The sequence below is a fragment of the Schistocerca americana genome, chromosome 5 (genome assembly GCF_021461395.2).
Source record: "Schistocerca americana isolate TAMUIC-IGC-003095 chromosome 5, iqSchAmer2.1, whole genome shotgun sequence".
NCBI classification, from domain to species: domain Eukaryota; kingdom Metazoa; phylum Arthropoda; class Insecta; order Orthoptera; family Acrididae; genus Schistocerca; species Schistocerca americana.
The window spans coordinates 80128657-80142884 of NC_060123.1; the positions used below are offsets into that span (position 1 = coordinate 80128657).

Below are 14228 nucleotides of genomic sequence, written 5' to 3' on the forward strand. Positions count from 1 at the left end.
CTATCACCAGTAATCTTAATTATACTAGTTACTTACTTCTAGTGACTAAACAAACGCTATGTAGGCTCTCAGGACGCTTTTTCCACCTTTTATTTGAGCTTCTGTATGTCGATAAAATAGGTTCTGATTTTGGGATGTAACTAAGACCGCCCTTAACGCGGAATTTGATCTCTTCGTGACAATGCAGCTCGACTACAATTTGTTGTTCGTTCAAAACTGCAGATTCCCCAACATCTCCACATATTGCGCGTGAATGGGTTCGAATCCTGGCCCGGCACTAGAGTTTCCATTATGTATTATCAAGCTCTAGCATTAGAAAACCTATCCACTGGTGGATAATAATTTTGATTTTTAATGTGTTTTCATTCGTTCTCAACACAAATTATATCTGACGTTTTTGACTCCCAGTGAGACACAGAACTATTTGCGAGAACACTGTAAGTGCAAGGATGTTACTCCGATCTGCCGGTGGAGGAAACTTCGGTAGTTGGCGTCTCTTTGTGTGTAGTCAACAACGAAATGTGTGGGATTCGATTCTCAGTCAGCACTGAACTCTTCGTCATATTACTTCTAGCTGAAACATGCTCAAATGTCGCTGCTGGTGTAACAAGCCCATATTTAACGTTCGTTTTCTCTACAATATAACAGCGGTAGGTGCCGTGTTGGAGTCCCGGGAAGGAAACAAATAATGTTTCGTCTCGTCATTTCAGTTAAAACATCTAGCTTCTGCGATAAAATCCTATATGTCACAGTTGATTGTGCTTCGATAACAATCCGATGAGGTTCTGGGTTCGAATCCCTGTCCAACACAGAGCTTGACCTCACGGAATTTAAAGTAAGTTACTTGTGAAGAACCAATATTTAACATCTCTCGTAGTTCGTTAACAGGGACGATAGATGCTGGGTAGGAATTTGCGTCCGTTAAAAATGTTTAATTTATGCAATTTAAAGTTGATATTTGCTAACTGATACTGTCTAAAATCGAGGTATATCACTCTCTGTATGCCTAATCAGGAATGACTCTTAGTTTCCGTCAGTCACGAAATCTCAGTCTGCATGACCTGGGTTTGAATCCATATGCAGAACGAGGGGGCTCGTCGCGTCATTTGAAGTTCATACATATTCTCAACTAGCCGCTCGTGAATAACTTAAATTTTTAATGTCATTTTGTGTTAAATAACGAGTACGGTATGTTGCTTTGAAGAGGAAATCATGAATACGACGAACTTACTACGGGCATTACCTATCTGACGTAATAATGAGAGTGGTAACATTTCAGGTATGTCATTTATTCCAATAAACGTGAGCGTACAAGCCTTAAGGACAGTCTTATCTGTGATAAGGTGTTCCTTGATATTTTTAGTGTCGTGGTATTACTTTACATCTTGAGTTATTGCGATACAGAGCAGAGTTTTATAGTGGTGACTTGTTGTAACCATTTACAGTAGTCTAACGACTGTACCAAGGAGCGATTAGAGGACCTGCTAGACAGCTGCGTTATGTGGGTTGCATGCGAATCAGGCGAAATACAATTCAGGTCGTTCGGATACTTTTGAGCATTACGGGACCTCCTCAGCAGCAGTCAATTCCAGTACCATTCACCTAAATTATCCCATGTACAAGTACCAGACGAGAGGTCGTTTATTCCGTTCCTCTCGCTGATAAAATCCCAACTCTTAATACGAGGCAATGATAAATGCTTCATCAGTGAATTTAATGGCTCCATTTCCCATTAACGGCTCCACCTTACCAGATTGTTCCAAATCTGAGATTTGGCGTCAATAGCACCACCTACTCTACATCTTTGGACTGGAAAAGACTGTATTGTCTATAGCTGACTTCAGTCTTTATAAAATACGTAACTCAACACACTCGTAGAGGTTTCAGTATCGATTACCACGGTAAGTGAAATGTAGTCTATCCTTAAATCGGCTGCAGTTTGTACTACATATTTGGGTTTTCCGTCACGCACGCGGCACAGTGTCATTGCCGTCCTTGTACCTTAACATGTGTGTCTTATGACGACGTGACTTCGCTGCAATCCAAGACCATTACCGGAAGGCAAGGTGCAGTCGGTTCTAGTTTAAATGAATAGATGGACCAGGTCGGCTATCATCTGTGACCTCCACTATTCTTGCTCGTTGACCCTGATTACGGAGCATTAAGTGAATGTCTTGTCCTTTGAGTTACCTTGTTCCTGGTTACTTACAAACTGATTTTGTGCGGCAGGATGCCTCCAATTCGGAACAAACTGCCCTGCCTGTCGTGTTTGCCATCCGTCAGAATTACGTGTACACTGAAGGGCCAAAGAAACTGGTACTCCTGCCTAATACCATGTAGGGCCTCAGCGAGCACGCAGTTGTTCATATATCCGTAAGAGTGCGAGGGTGTGAATATCTCTTCTGGACAGCACGTTGCAAGGCATCGCAGATATGCTCAGTAATGTTCATGTCCGAGGAGTCTGGTGGCCAGCGGAATTGTTTAAACTCAGAAGAGTGTTCCTGGAGCCACTCTGTAGCAATTCTGGAGGTGTTGGGTGGCGCAGTGTCCTGCTGGAATTGCCCAAGTGTGTCGGCATGCACAATGAGCATGAATGGATTCAGCTGATCAGACGGGATGCTTACGTACGTGTCGCCTGTCAGTCATATCTAGACGTATCAGGGGTCGCATATCACTCTAACTGCACTAGCTCCTTATTATTACAGAGGCTCCACCAGCTTGAAGAGTCCCCTGCCGACATTCAGGATCCATGGATTCATGAGGTTGTCTCCATTCCGGACACGTTCATCTGCTCGATACAATTTGAAAAGAGACTCGTCCTAATAGGCAACATGTTTGAAATCATCAACAGTCCAATGTCGGTGCTGGCGGGACCATGCGAGGCGTAAAGCTTTGTGTCGTCCAGTCATCAAGGGTACACTAGTGGGTCTTCGGCTCCAAAAGCCCGTATCGATTATGCTTCGTTGTATGGTTCGCACGCTGACACCTGTTGATTTCCCAGCATTCAAGTCTGCAGCAATTTGTGGAAGGGTTGCATTTCTGTTACGTTGAACGATTCTCTTCAGTCGTCGTTGGTTCCGGTCTTGCAGCATCTTTTTTCGGCCGCAGCGATGTCGGAGATTTGATGTTTTATCTGATTCCTAATATTCACGGCCACTCGTCAAATTGTCGTACGGGAAAATCCACAATTCATCGCTACCTCGGAGATGCTGTGCCCCATCACTCGTGCGCTGACTGACACCACTTTCAAAGTCACTTAAATCTTCATTACGTGCCATTGTAGCGGCAGTAACCGCGGCAGACACTTGTTGTCGTATATAGGTGTTGCCGACCCCAGCGCCGTATTCTGCATATTTATAGGTCTCTGTATTTAAATACTCAAGCGTATACCAGTTTCTTTGGCGCTTCAGTGTGTATGATTAACGCGAAGACGGTCAATGATTCCATCAGTGGAGATGCACACCAACCGAAAGAACAGACACCATACATATATATATATATATGGATGTATGTGATGCCCTTAGGTTAGTGGGTTTACGTAGTTCTAAGTACTAGGGGACTGATGACCTCAGCAGTTAAGTCCCATAGTGCTCAGAGCCATTTGAACCAATACAACTGTAGCTCATGCACGAAGGCACACCATTACACTTTCGTCAAAATGCGGGGCGAAAACCTAACGCAGATATTTCAGGACCGCTGGATTGGTCGGAGTGGAGAGGGGGGGAGGGATGGCGGGGAGATGAGGAGGAGGAGGGGAGAAGGTACGACACATTGAACACCTCCTGCAAACATTTGTTTATGGGAGAATGTATGCATTTTCGGACCCATGTTTATTGGACATATTTTTCTTGTTTCGATGAGTACTACCATCTCTCAAAGTGTTCGACACTCCTTTTCTGAACACCCTGTGTACTGGTTGTGGTATACAAAGAGCGCAGGAGACAATGTAAGTGTGACGCATAGAGACACAGCGGCAGTGGGTCAAAGCTGATAATAAAAGAATAGAGCCAAGAAAGGAGTGAGTGAAAGTAGGAGAGGAACAAAAAGAAGAAAATGAAAGTATGTGGGAAGCAAGTGTAATGAGAGGCACACTGTATGGCAGTGACAACGAGGAAGAGTGATATAATGACAGTGAGAAGACAGAGTAGCAAGGGGAAGCAATGAATGTAGCAGTAGCAGAGAGCAAGGGGGAGACAGCGACAGAGAGAGGAGGCAGTAGTAGTAGTAGGACAGAGCAGAGGAGACTGCGGCTATGAAACAGGACACAGAGAGACACAAACACAAAATGACGATGATCTGGATGAAATGGTGAGTGAGAAAGGGCAAGTGGAACTGGATCGGTACGAGCGACTTGCTGCGATGGACTATTCGATATATATAGTTAAAGAGGGAACGGCCAATGATCCCGTGAGTGTAGATGCGCACAAAGCTCGAACTCTTACCTGAACCTGAGAAATGCCGCGAGTGATGAGGATAATGGAGAAGGGGCACTACATTAGTAGTGTGTGGGTAAGTTGAGACTTTGAGTGTGACGGCAGACGTGCTAGGGTAGTCCGTGCAGATGTCTTGACCACTGTGTTCGGATGGCGTAGTGATCAGCGCACCTGCCTAGTAAGCAGGAGACATGGGTTCGAATCCCAATCCTGCACAAATTTTCAAATTTTCCCCGTTGATATAAATCAATGCCCACTAGCACCTAGTATCTTAAATCCCTTTGATTCTTCATTCATAGCGACTGCAGGATGAAAACAGTAGCTTCGAGGATGACTTACGCTACCTTACGACTACTTGTTATATCTGTCTGGCGTCTGGTTAGATTCAAGGCGTCGTTCCACCTTCCATCGTTCCGTAGAGATATGCCTCAGTACTAGCCGAACGTGTAGACGTGTAGCAAATATCGCGATTTATCTCGTACCTTCGTTGAAGGTCTTTTTCGCGCCTTTTATTTTTACAATATATCGTTTGGTTCTCGTGGTTGATTGGCATTTGGTTTGAAGGGTGTGATAGTTTTGGGAAGGCCTGCAATGGGGTGTACACCTTCTGTACAGCTATTGTTCTTACGGTTCCTGGTCACGGTCCCGGTGGTAAATGGAAATTTCTGGTAAGGTCTTATGGGACCAAACTGCAGAGGTTATCGTTCCCTAAGCAGTTATAAGAGTCGAGGGGCATGAAAGGGAAGCAGTGGTTGTGAAGGGAGTAAGACAGGGTTGTAGCCTCTCCCCGATGTTATTCAATCTGTATATTGAGCAAGCAGTAAAGGAAACAAAAGAAAAATTCGGAGTAGGTATTAAAATTCATGGAGAAGAAATAAAAACTTTGAGGTTCGCCGATGACACTGTAATTCTGTCAGAGACAGCAAAGGACTTGGAAGAGTAGTTGAACGGAATGGACAGTGTATGGAAAGGAGGGTATAAGATGATCATCAACAAAAGTAAAACGAGGATAATGGAATGTAGTCAAATTAAATCGGGTGATGCTGAGGGAATTAGATTAGGAAATGAGACACTTAAAGTAGTCAAGGAGTTTTGCTATTTAGGGAGTAAAATAACTGATGATGGTCGAAGTAGAGAGGATATAAAATGTAGACTGGCAATGGCAAAGAAAGCGTTTTTGAAGTAGAGAAATTTGTTAACATCGAGTATAGGTTTAAGTGTCAGGAAGTCGTTTCTGAAAGTATTTGTATGGAGTGTAGCTATGCATGGAAGTGAAACATCGACGATAAATAGTTTGGACAAGAAGAGAATAGAAGCTTTCGAAATGTGGTGCTGCAGAAGAATGCTGAAGATTAGATGGGTACATCACATAACTAACGAGGAGGTACTGAATAGAATTGGGGAGAAGAGGAGTTTGTGGCACAACTTGACAAAAAGAAGAGGACATGTTTTGCGGATCAAGGGATCACAAATTTAGCATCGGAGGGCAGCGTGGAGGGTAGAAATCGTAGAGGGAGACCAAGAGATGAATACACTAAGCAGATTCAGAAGGATGTAGGTTGCAGTAGGTACTGGGAGATGAAGGAGCTTGCACAGGATAGAGTAGCATAGAGAGCTGCATCAAACCAGTCTCAGGACTGAAGCCCACAACAACAACAACAACAACAACAACAACAAGCCTACACACTACTTAATCTAACTTTAACTTACGCTAATGACGACACACACACACACACACACACACACACACACACACACACACACACACATTCCCTGGGGAGGACTCGAACCTCCGACGGGGGAAGCCGCGCGGACCGTGACAAGACGCCCACAGACCGCTCGGCTACCCCGCTCAGGTCCTGGTGGCGTTCGGCTCCGGAACACTCTGAGATATACCTGGGATCATGTTCTTTTCTTGGCATTTATGACTTCACTGAGGATGGCGATCCATGCAAGAGAAACCTATGAAAGTTTAGCTGAAATGGCTATTGATATAAAATTATTTGTATATTTTTTTGAATTGTTTTCATTCATTTGTTACTTGTTTTTGTATCAGAACATTTTGTTAGTCTATATATAGTTTTATTTCTTCTATTCGTTGAGAATTTGCTAAATTTCAGCTGTCTGTGTCCAGCCCCTGCCCCAAAACCTATTTTCTGTGGAGGCCCAGTCAGTTTGTCGGCTTTCGTTTTGATGGTACATTTCGTTTTGTTAATGACGTCATGCTTTGGTCGTTTCTTGAGGCTAGTAACTCTGCAATGTTGGTGACACCATCAGTACATCGGCATCGAATGGTTTAGGGCAGCGATCGTCAAACTTTATTGTTCAAGAGCCGATACTAACACTATGAGGCGACTGCTCGGACTGCCTATGTACCGATCTCATTACTCATTGGCAGCCTACATAAATTAGTGTGTTAGAACCATTCAGTAGACTAGTCGTGGTGAGGGCGTGTTAAGTTGGTCTGCAGCTCCCAAGTACTGACCGTTAAAAGTCGACACCGTACGGAACACTTCGTGTCTGGGTCGTCTGTTTCAGCTTGCTGACACCGTCAGAGACCCCAAATGTTGTTACACTTACTTCCTGACAAAGTGTTGTTGTGTTGTCTGTACGAGCGGTTGAATAAATCCTCAATAATCGTAATTGTACTTACATTTAAATGCATTATGGAATATGAGACATGATCACAAACATTCTGAATGTCACTTTTCTTTTACTTATTCCACTGTATTACAACAGTCTTGCTTTAATTTCATATTTCTCGCTGCAAACGTGTAGCGAATTAGAATTTGAACGTCTCTACAGTGTCCATTGACGAATCCTTGGGTGAAAATGGAAGGCAGACGTCGGAAAAATCCAACAAGTAACTGAGGACGTAGGTCGCAAGCGCTACTCAGAGATGAAGACGATGACACAAGACAGAAGTTCGAGGCTGGTCACATTGAGCCAGTCAGAAAAATGTTGGCTGGAGATACAAAGTTACAAAATATGGCGGGTGAATCATACTGTTCTTCCGTGGCAAACATCGTTACTCTGACCCAGGAGGAAAGAGGTATCTCTGACACGACTGAGGACAGGCAGGCGTTGTTGTCTAGTACCTCGCCTCCCCTAAAAAATGGGTCAAATGGCTTTGAGCACTATGGGACATAACTTCTGAGGTCATCAGTCCCCTAGAACTTAGAACTACTTACACCTAACTAACCTAAGGACATCACACACATCCATTCCCGAGGCAGGATTCGAGCCTGCGACCGTAGCCGTCTCGCGGTTCCATACTGTAGCGCCTAGAACCGCTCGGCCACTCCAGGCGGCTCGCCTCCCCCCACCCCCACCAACAATGTGCGGGACTCGTGGCGTATCGTACCATTGACGGTGCGACACGTGACAGTTCATGGCGTTTTATATTATGGCAAGACGGCAAAATTTTTTTAATGTTTTGCCCTTTCTTTAAAACTGTGACGAGTGGGGGAAATGCCTTAAGGTTTTGTGTATAGTGAGGACACGTGTCCAAATTACTGGATGATTTATTTTAACGTGGGTCAGTGTGCCTGGTTCACCACACCTAGCAGTTACCTCAATCAATGTCACAGTTATCACCGGCTGCCCAGTTCCGTTTTAATGTTTCTATTGTTAAACTTAAGTAAGTTTTTATTGAAACACTTTTAACATCTTTTCGCTGTTCTTAAACATTTACTTCTTTGCCCAGTGGCTGGCTCTTTTCCTGATGCTATTAATGGTGAGCCTAGGAAAACGTTTAGCATTTTTGTTAAGCCACACCTCGTTCTGTTAGTGTTTCACTGGCGGAGAAACTCGTCGTTGCTCAGATATTTATTTATAGCTGTGCGTCCATGCCCGTTCCACTCACCGTCTCATTGTTTGTGACGTCATATCTCCTGATATGTGTTCCGTACAGTGATATAATTTTATCCATACATTCAGTGGCATATACACATACTGTCTGTAAAATGTGTCGCGCATACGGTTAGTAGTAAGGAAGAAACAAATTACAGCGTTGTACCTCGTGAGGTACTTTTACTGCATGAACAGCGAAAACGTGGTAAGCGCTAAACGTTTTTCCTTTCACCATTTAGTAGTGATTGCCAGTGAGAAACAATTTCGTAAAGATTTGAAACTATGTGTAAAATTTTTCGCAAGTCGCTAAGCGCTCTGATTTTCATATACTGGATGTGTACCATGTTCGGTTGAAAACAGCGCTGTAGTTTATACACATACACACACACACACACACACACACACACACACACACACACACACAGACAGACACACACACACACAGAGAGAGAGGGAGAGAGAGAGAGAGAGAGAGAGAGATACATACAAGCAAACATTTTTATAATATTTGTGGATGTCATGACAGTACTGCAGTTCCGTGAAAAGGGCATGAACAGACATGCAGGCGGCCATGCGTGACTTTATTAGACCCTCTAGTGTACCCCTCCCCTCCCCCCCCCCCGAAACATGGACGTTACGTTGGTGGGGAGGCTTGCGTGCCTCAGCGATAGAGCTAGCCGTACCTTAGGTACAACCACAACGGAGGGGTATCTGTTGAGAGGCCAGACAAACGTGTGGTTTCTGAAGAGGGGCAGCAGCCTTTTCAGTAGTTGCAGGGGCAACAGTCTCAATGATTGACTGATCTGGCCTTGTAACATTAACCAAAACGGCCTTGCTTTGCTAGTACTGCGAATCGCTGAAAGCAAGGGGAAACTACAGCCGTAATTTTCCCCGAGGACATGCAGCTCTACTGTGTGGTTAAATGATGATGGCGTCCTCTTGGGTAAAATATTCCAGAGGTAAAATAGTCCCCCAATCGGATCTCCGGGCGGGGACTACTCACCAAGGACGTCGTTATCAGGAGAAAGAAAACTGGCATTCTACGCATCGGAGCGTGAAATATCAGATCCCTTAATCGGGCAGGTAGGTTAGAAAATTTGAAAAGGGAAATGAATAGGTTAAAGTTAGATATAGTGGGAATTAGTGAAGTTCGGTGGCAGGAGAAAACTGTAAGATATTTCCAGGGGCACATGTGGACTCTGACCACAACCTGTTGGTTATGAACTGTAGACTAAAACTGAAGAAACTGCAAAAAGGTAGGAATTTATGGAGATAGGACCTGGATAAACTGAAAGAACCGTAGGCTATAGAGTGTCTCAGAGAGAGCATTAGGCAACGATTGGCAAATACAGGGGAAAGAAATACAGTAGAAGAAGAATGGGTAGCTTTCAGAGATGAAATAGTGAAAGCAGCTGATGATCAAGTAGGTAGAAAGACGAGGGCTGGTAGAAATCCTTGGGTAACACAAAATATATTGAAGTTAATTGATGAAAGGAGAAAATATACAATATCAGTAAACGCCGCAGGCGAAAAGGAATACAAACGTCTCAAAAATCAGGTCGACAGGAAGTCCAAAACGGCTAAGGAAGGATGGCTAGACGACAAATGTAGAAGCATATATAACTAGGGGTAAGATATACCGCCTACAGGAAAATTAAAGAGACCTTTGGAGAAAAGAGAACCACCCGTATGGATATCAAGAGCGCAGGTGGAAAACTAATCCTAAGAAAAGAACGGAAAGCAAATAGTTGGAAGGAGTATATAGAGGGTCTACACAAGTTCGATGTACTTGAGGACAATATTACGGAAATGGAAGAGGACGTAGATGAAGAGGAAATGGGAGATCTGATACTGCGTAAAGAATCTGACAGTGCACTGAAAGACCTAAGTCAAAAAAGGCCCCGGGAGTAGACAACATTAGATTAGAACTACTAATATCCTTGGAAGAGCCAGCCACGACGAAACTCTACCTAAAAAAATAGCTCTGAGCACTATGGGACTTAACATCTGTGGTCATCAGTCCCCTAGAACTCAGAACTACTTAAACCTAACTAACCTAAGGACATCACACACATCCATGCCCGAGGCAGGATTCGAACTTACGACCGTAGCGGTCGCGCGGTTCCAGACTGCTCAAAACTCTACCATCTGGTGAACAAGATGTACGGGACAGGTGAAATACTCTCAGATTTCAAGAAGAAAGTAATATTTCCAATCCCAAAGGAAGCAGGTCGCGACAGTTACGAAAATTACCGAACTATCAGTTTAATAAGTCGTGGCTGCAAAATACTAACACGAATTCTTTGCAGACGAATGGAAAAACTGCTAGACGCCGACCTGGGGAAGATCAGTTTGGATTCCATAGAAATGTTGGAACACACGAGGCATTACTAATCCTACGGCTAATGTTAGAAGATAGGTTAAGGAAAGGCAAACCCTCGTTTCTAACATTTGTAGACTAAGAGAAACCTTTTGACAAAGATGAATAGAATACTCTCTTCCAAATTCTGAAGGTGACGGGGGTAAAATACAGAGAGCGAAAGGCTATTTACAATTTGTACAGAAAACAGATGGCAGTTATAAAAGTCGAGGGGCATGGAAGGGAGCAGTGATTGAAAAGGGAGTGAGACGAGGCTGTAGCCTATCCCCAATGTTATTCAGTCTCTATTTTGAGGAAGCAGTAAAGTAAACAAAAGGAAAAATTTGGAGTAGGATTTAAAATCCATGGAGAAGAAATAAAAACTTCGAGATTTGCCGATGACATTGTAATTCTGTTAATTCTGTCAGAGACAGCAAAGGACCTACAAGAACAGCTGAACGGAGCAGTTTAACGGAATGTACAGTGTTTTGAAAGGAGGGTATAAGATGAACATCAACAAAGCAAAACGAGGATAATGGAATGTAGTCGAATTAAATCAGGTGATGCTGAGGGAATTAGATTAGGAAATGAGACACTTAAGGTAGTAGACGAGTTTTGCTATCTGGCGAGCAAAACAACTGATGATGGTCGAAGTAGAGAGGATATAAAATGTAGACTGGCTATGGCAAGGAAAACGTTTCTGAAGAAGAGAAATTTGTTAACATCAAGTATAGATTTAGGTGTCAGGAAGTCTTTTCTGAAAGTATTTGTATGGGGTGTGGTTATGTATGGAAGCGAAATATGGACGATAAACAGTTTAGATAAGAAGAGAATTGAAGCTTTCGACATATGGTGCTACAGAAGAATGCTGAAGATTGGATGGGTAGATCACATAACTAACGAGGAGGTGCTGAATAGAATTGGGGAGAGGAGGAGCTTGCGGCACAACTTGACTAGAAGAAGGGATCGGTTGGTAGGACATGTTCTGAGACATCGAGGGATCACCAATTTAGTATTGGAGATAAGCGTGGAGGTTAAAAGTCGAAGATGGAGACCAAGATATGAATAAACTAAGCAGATTCAGAAGAATGTAGCTTCCAGTAGTTAATCGGAGACGAAGAAACTTGAACAGAATAGAGTAGCATGCATAGCTGCATCAAACCAGTCTCTGGACTGAAGACCACAACAACAACAACTGTAGTGTACTGATAATCAGTCACATTGTTTGTTGTCACCGCCAGACAGTACATCGTCGGGGAATTGCCGCAACATGAGTCCATTTAGTTCATCACGAGGGCACTGATAACCATGCTGTTGAGCACCCTGGACCCATCATAACAACCGTCATCATCGTAGAAATCGTTATCATCCTCTTCATCATCATCATCATCACCACAAAAACTGTATCTTATATTAACACTAACTGTACCTGGCCACACTTTGCTGTGGCTCTGTCTGCTTAAATGGAAAACAAAGAAGGAGAAAGCACACGTTGCTGATTGGATATACGACCTAGTCTCCTTCTCTCCCTTCTCTCTGACCATCTATCCCTCCCCCATCCATCTCTTCCTCCTTCCCCCTGTCTCTGTCCATCTTCTCCTCTCCCTCCTCTCTCTCCCCACCTCCCCCTCACCTCTCTCGTTATTTATGTCCATTTCCATCCACTGCTCTGCTCATCTGTTCTTCCCACCACTTTCTAACCTTGATCCTTGTTTATTGTTATTGCAAATTCAGGTTCATTAGTAGTAGGAGCAGTATTATTGATTATTGTAATCTTGAACCGATAACTCGTAAATAAAACTATATATATATATATATATATATATATATATATATATATATATATATATATATATATATATATGGTGATATTAACTATATGAAAAAATGTAAATTACTTACAAACTACGCCTTGCAGTCACTTTACTCAACATGTAAACGTCACTACACATATTCAGATTTAGATTATTACATGTTCGATGTGCCTGCCATCATTGGCGATGATGTGGTGCAGACGAATAGCTTAATTCTGCATGACCCGCTGAAGTGTCGAAACACTGATTCTGTCGATGAGCTCCTGAATGGCTGTTTTCAGCTCAGCAATGGTTTTGGGTTTATTGCTGTACACCTTGTTTTTAATATAGCCACACAAAAAGGAGTCACATGTGTTCAGATTCGGAGGACATGGAGGCCAATCGAGGCCCATGCCAGCGGACTCTGGGTATCCCAGCGCCAGAATGGTGTCCACAAAGAGCTCCTCCAGGACATCAAACACTCTCGTGCCTCGGTGTGGTCGAGCTCCGTCCTGTATGGAACACATCTTATCCAATTCACGGTCACTTTGGATAATGGGGATGAATCATCTTCCAAATCCTTCACGTGACGTTCGGCAGTCACCGAGCCATCAAGGTATATCGTACTAATTATTCCGTGAATGGACATTGCACACGACACAGTCACCCGTCGAGTGTGAAGGGACTTGTCGATCGCGAAATACGGATTCTCAGTTCCCCAAAATTGGCCAGTTCTGCATATTGGCGAACCCAACCAAATGAAAGTGGGCTTCGTCGCTAAGCCAAATCATTCCCGTCATGCCGCGCGGCCAACAATCCAGTTTGAACGTCCTAACGCAAACCGTTCAGAAGTTATGACGATTTTGTTTCATATATTTCAATAAACGTCGTCCATGGTCTGTGTGTGTCTAAACGTTTATTACAGCAATGTGTAAAATTCTGAAGTAAATAGGAAAGATATATTTTGAGGTTTTTGGTAACGTCTTCCCCAAAAGAATTAGGTTCCTGAAACACACCCCTATTACAGTTTAATCTTGTGTCAAAATTTCAAAGCAATGAACCAAGAATTTCAGAGACTAATGATTTTGAACAAATCAACAATTACATTTTCATAACGTTTCCAAGGGGAAACGTATACAGGGTGTTACAAAAAGGTACGGCCAAACTTTCAGTAAACATTCCTCACACACAAAGAAAGATAATATGTTATGTGTACATGTGTCCGGAAACGCTTACTTTCCATGTTGGAGCTCATTCTATTCCTTCTCTTCAAATCACATTAATCATGGAATGGAAACAAACATCAACAGAACGTACCAGCGTGACTTCAAACACTTTGTTACAGGAAATGTTCAAAATGTCCTCCGTTAGCGAGGATACGTGCATCCACCCTCCGTCGCATGGAATCCCTGATGCGCTGATGCAGCCCTGGAGAATGGCGTATTGTATTACAGCCGTCCACAATACGAGCACGAAGAGTCTCTACATTTCGTACCGGGGTTGCGTCGACAAGAGCTTTCAAATGCCCCCATAAATGAAAGTCAAGAGGGTTGAGGTCAGAAGAGCGTGGAGGCCATGGAATTGGTCCGCCTCTACCAATCCATCGGTCACCGAATCTGTTGTTGAGAAGCGTACGAACACTTCGATGGAAATGTGCAGGAGCTCCATCGTGCATGAACCACATGTTGTGTCGTACTTGTAAAGGCACATGTTCTACCAGCACAGGTAGAGTATCCCGTATGAAATCATGATAACGTGCTCCATTGAGCAGAGGTGGAAGAACATGGGGCC

General features: G+C 43.4%; 1 non-coding gene across 1 annotated transcript; it reads left to right on the top strand.

The window, feature by feature from the left end:
* The first annotated feature begins 4575 nt into the window (after positions 1-4575).
* Trnat-agu lies at positions 4576-4650 on the top strand. Its single transcript has one exon. It is a non-coding gene; the product is annotated as a tRNA-Thr (tRNA).
* Positions 4651-14228: the final 9578 nt, after the last annotated feature.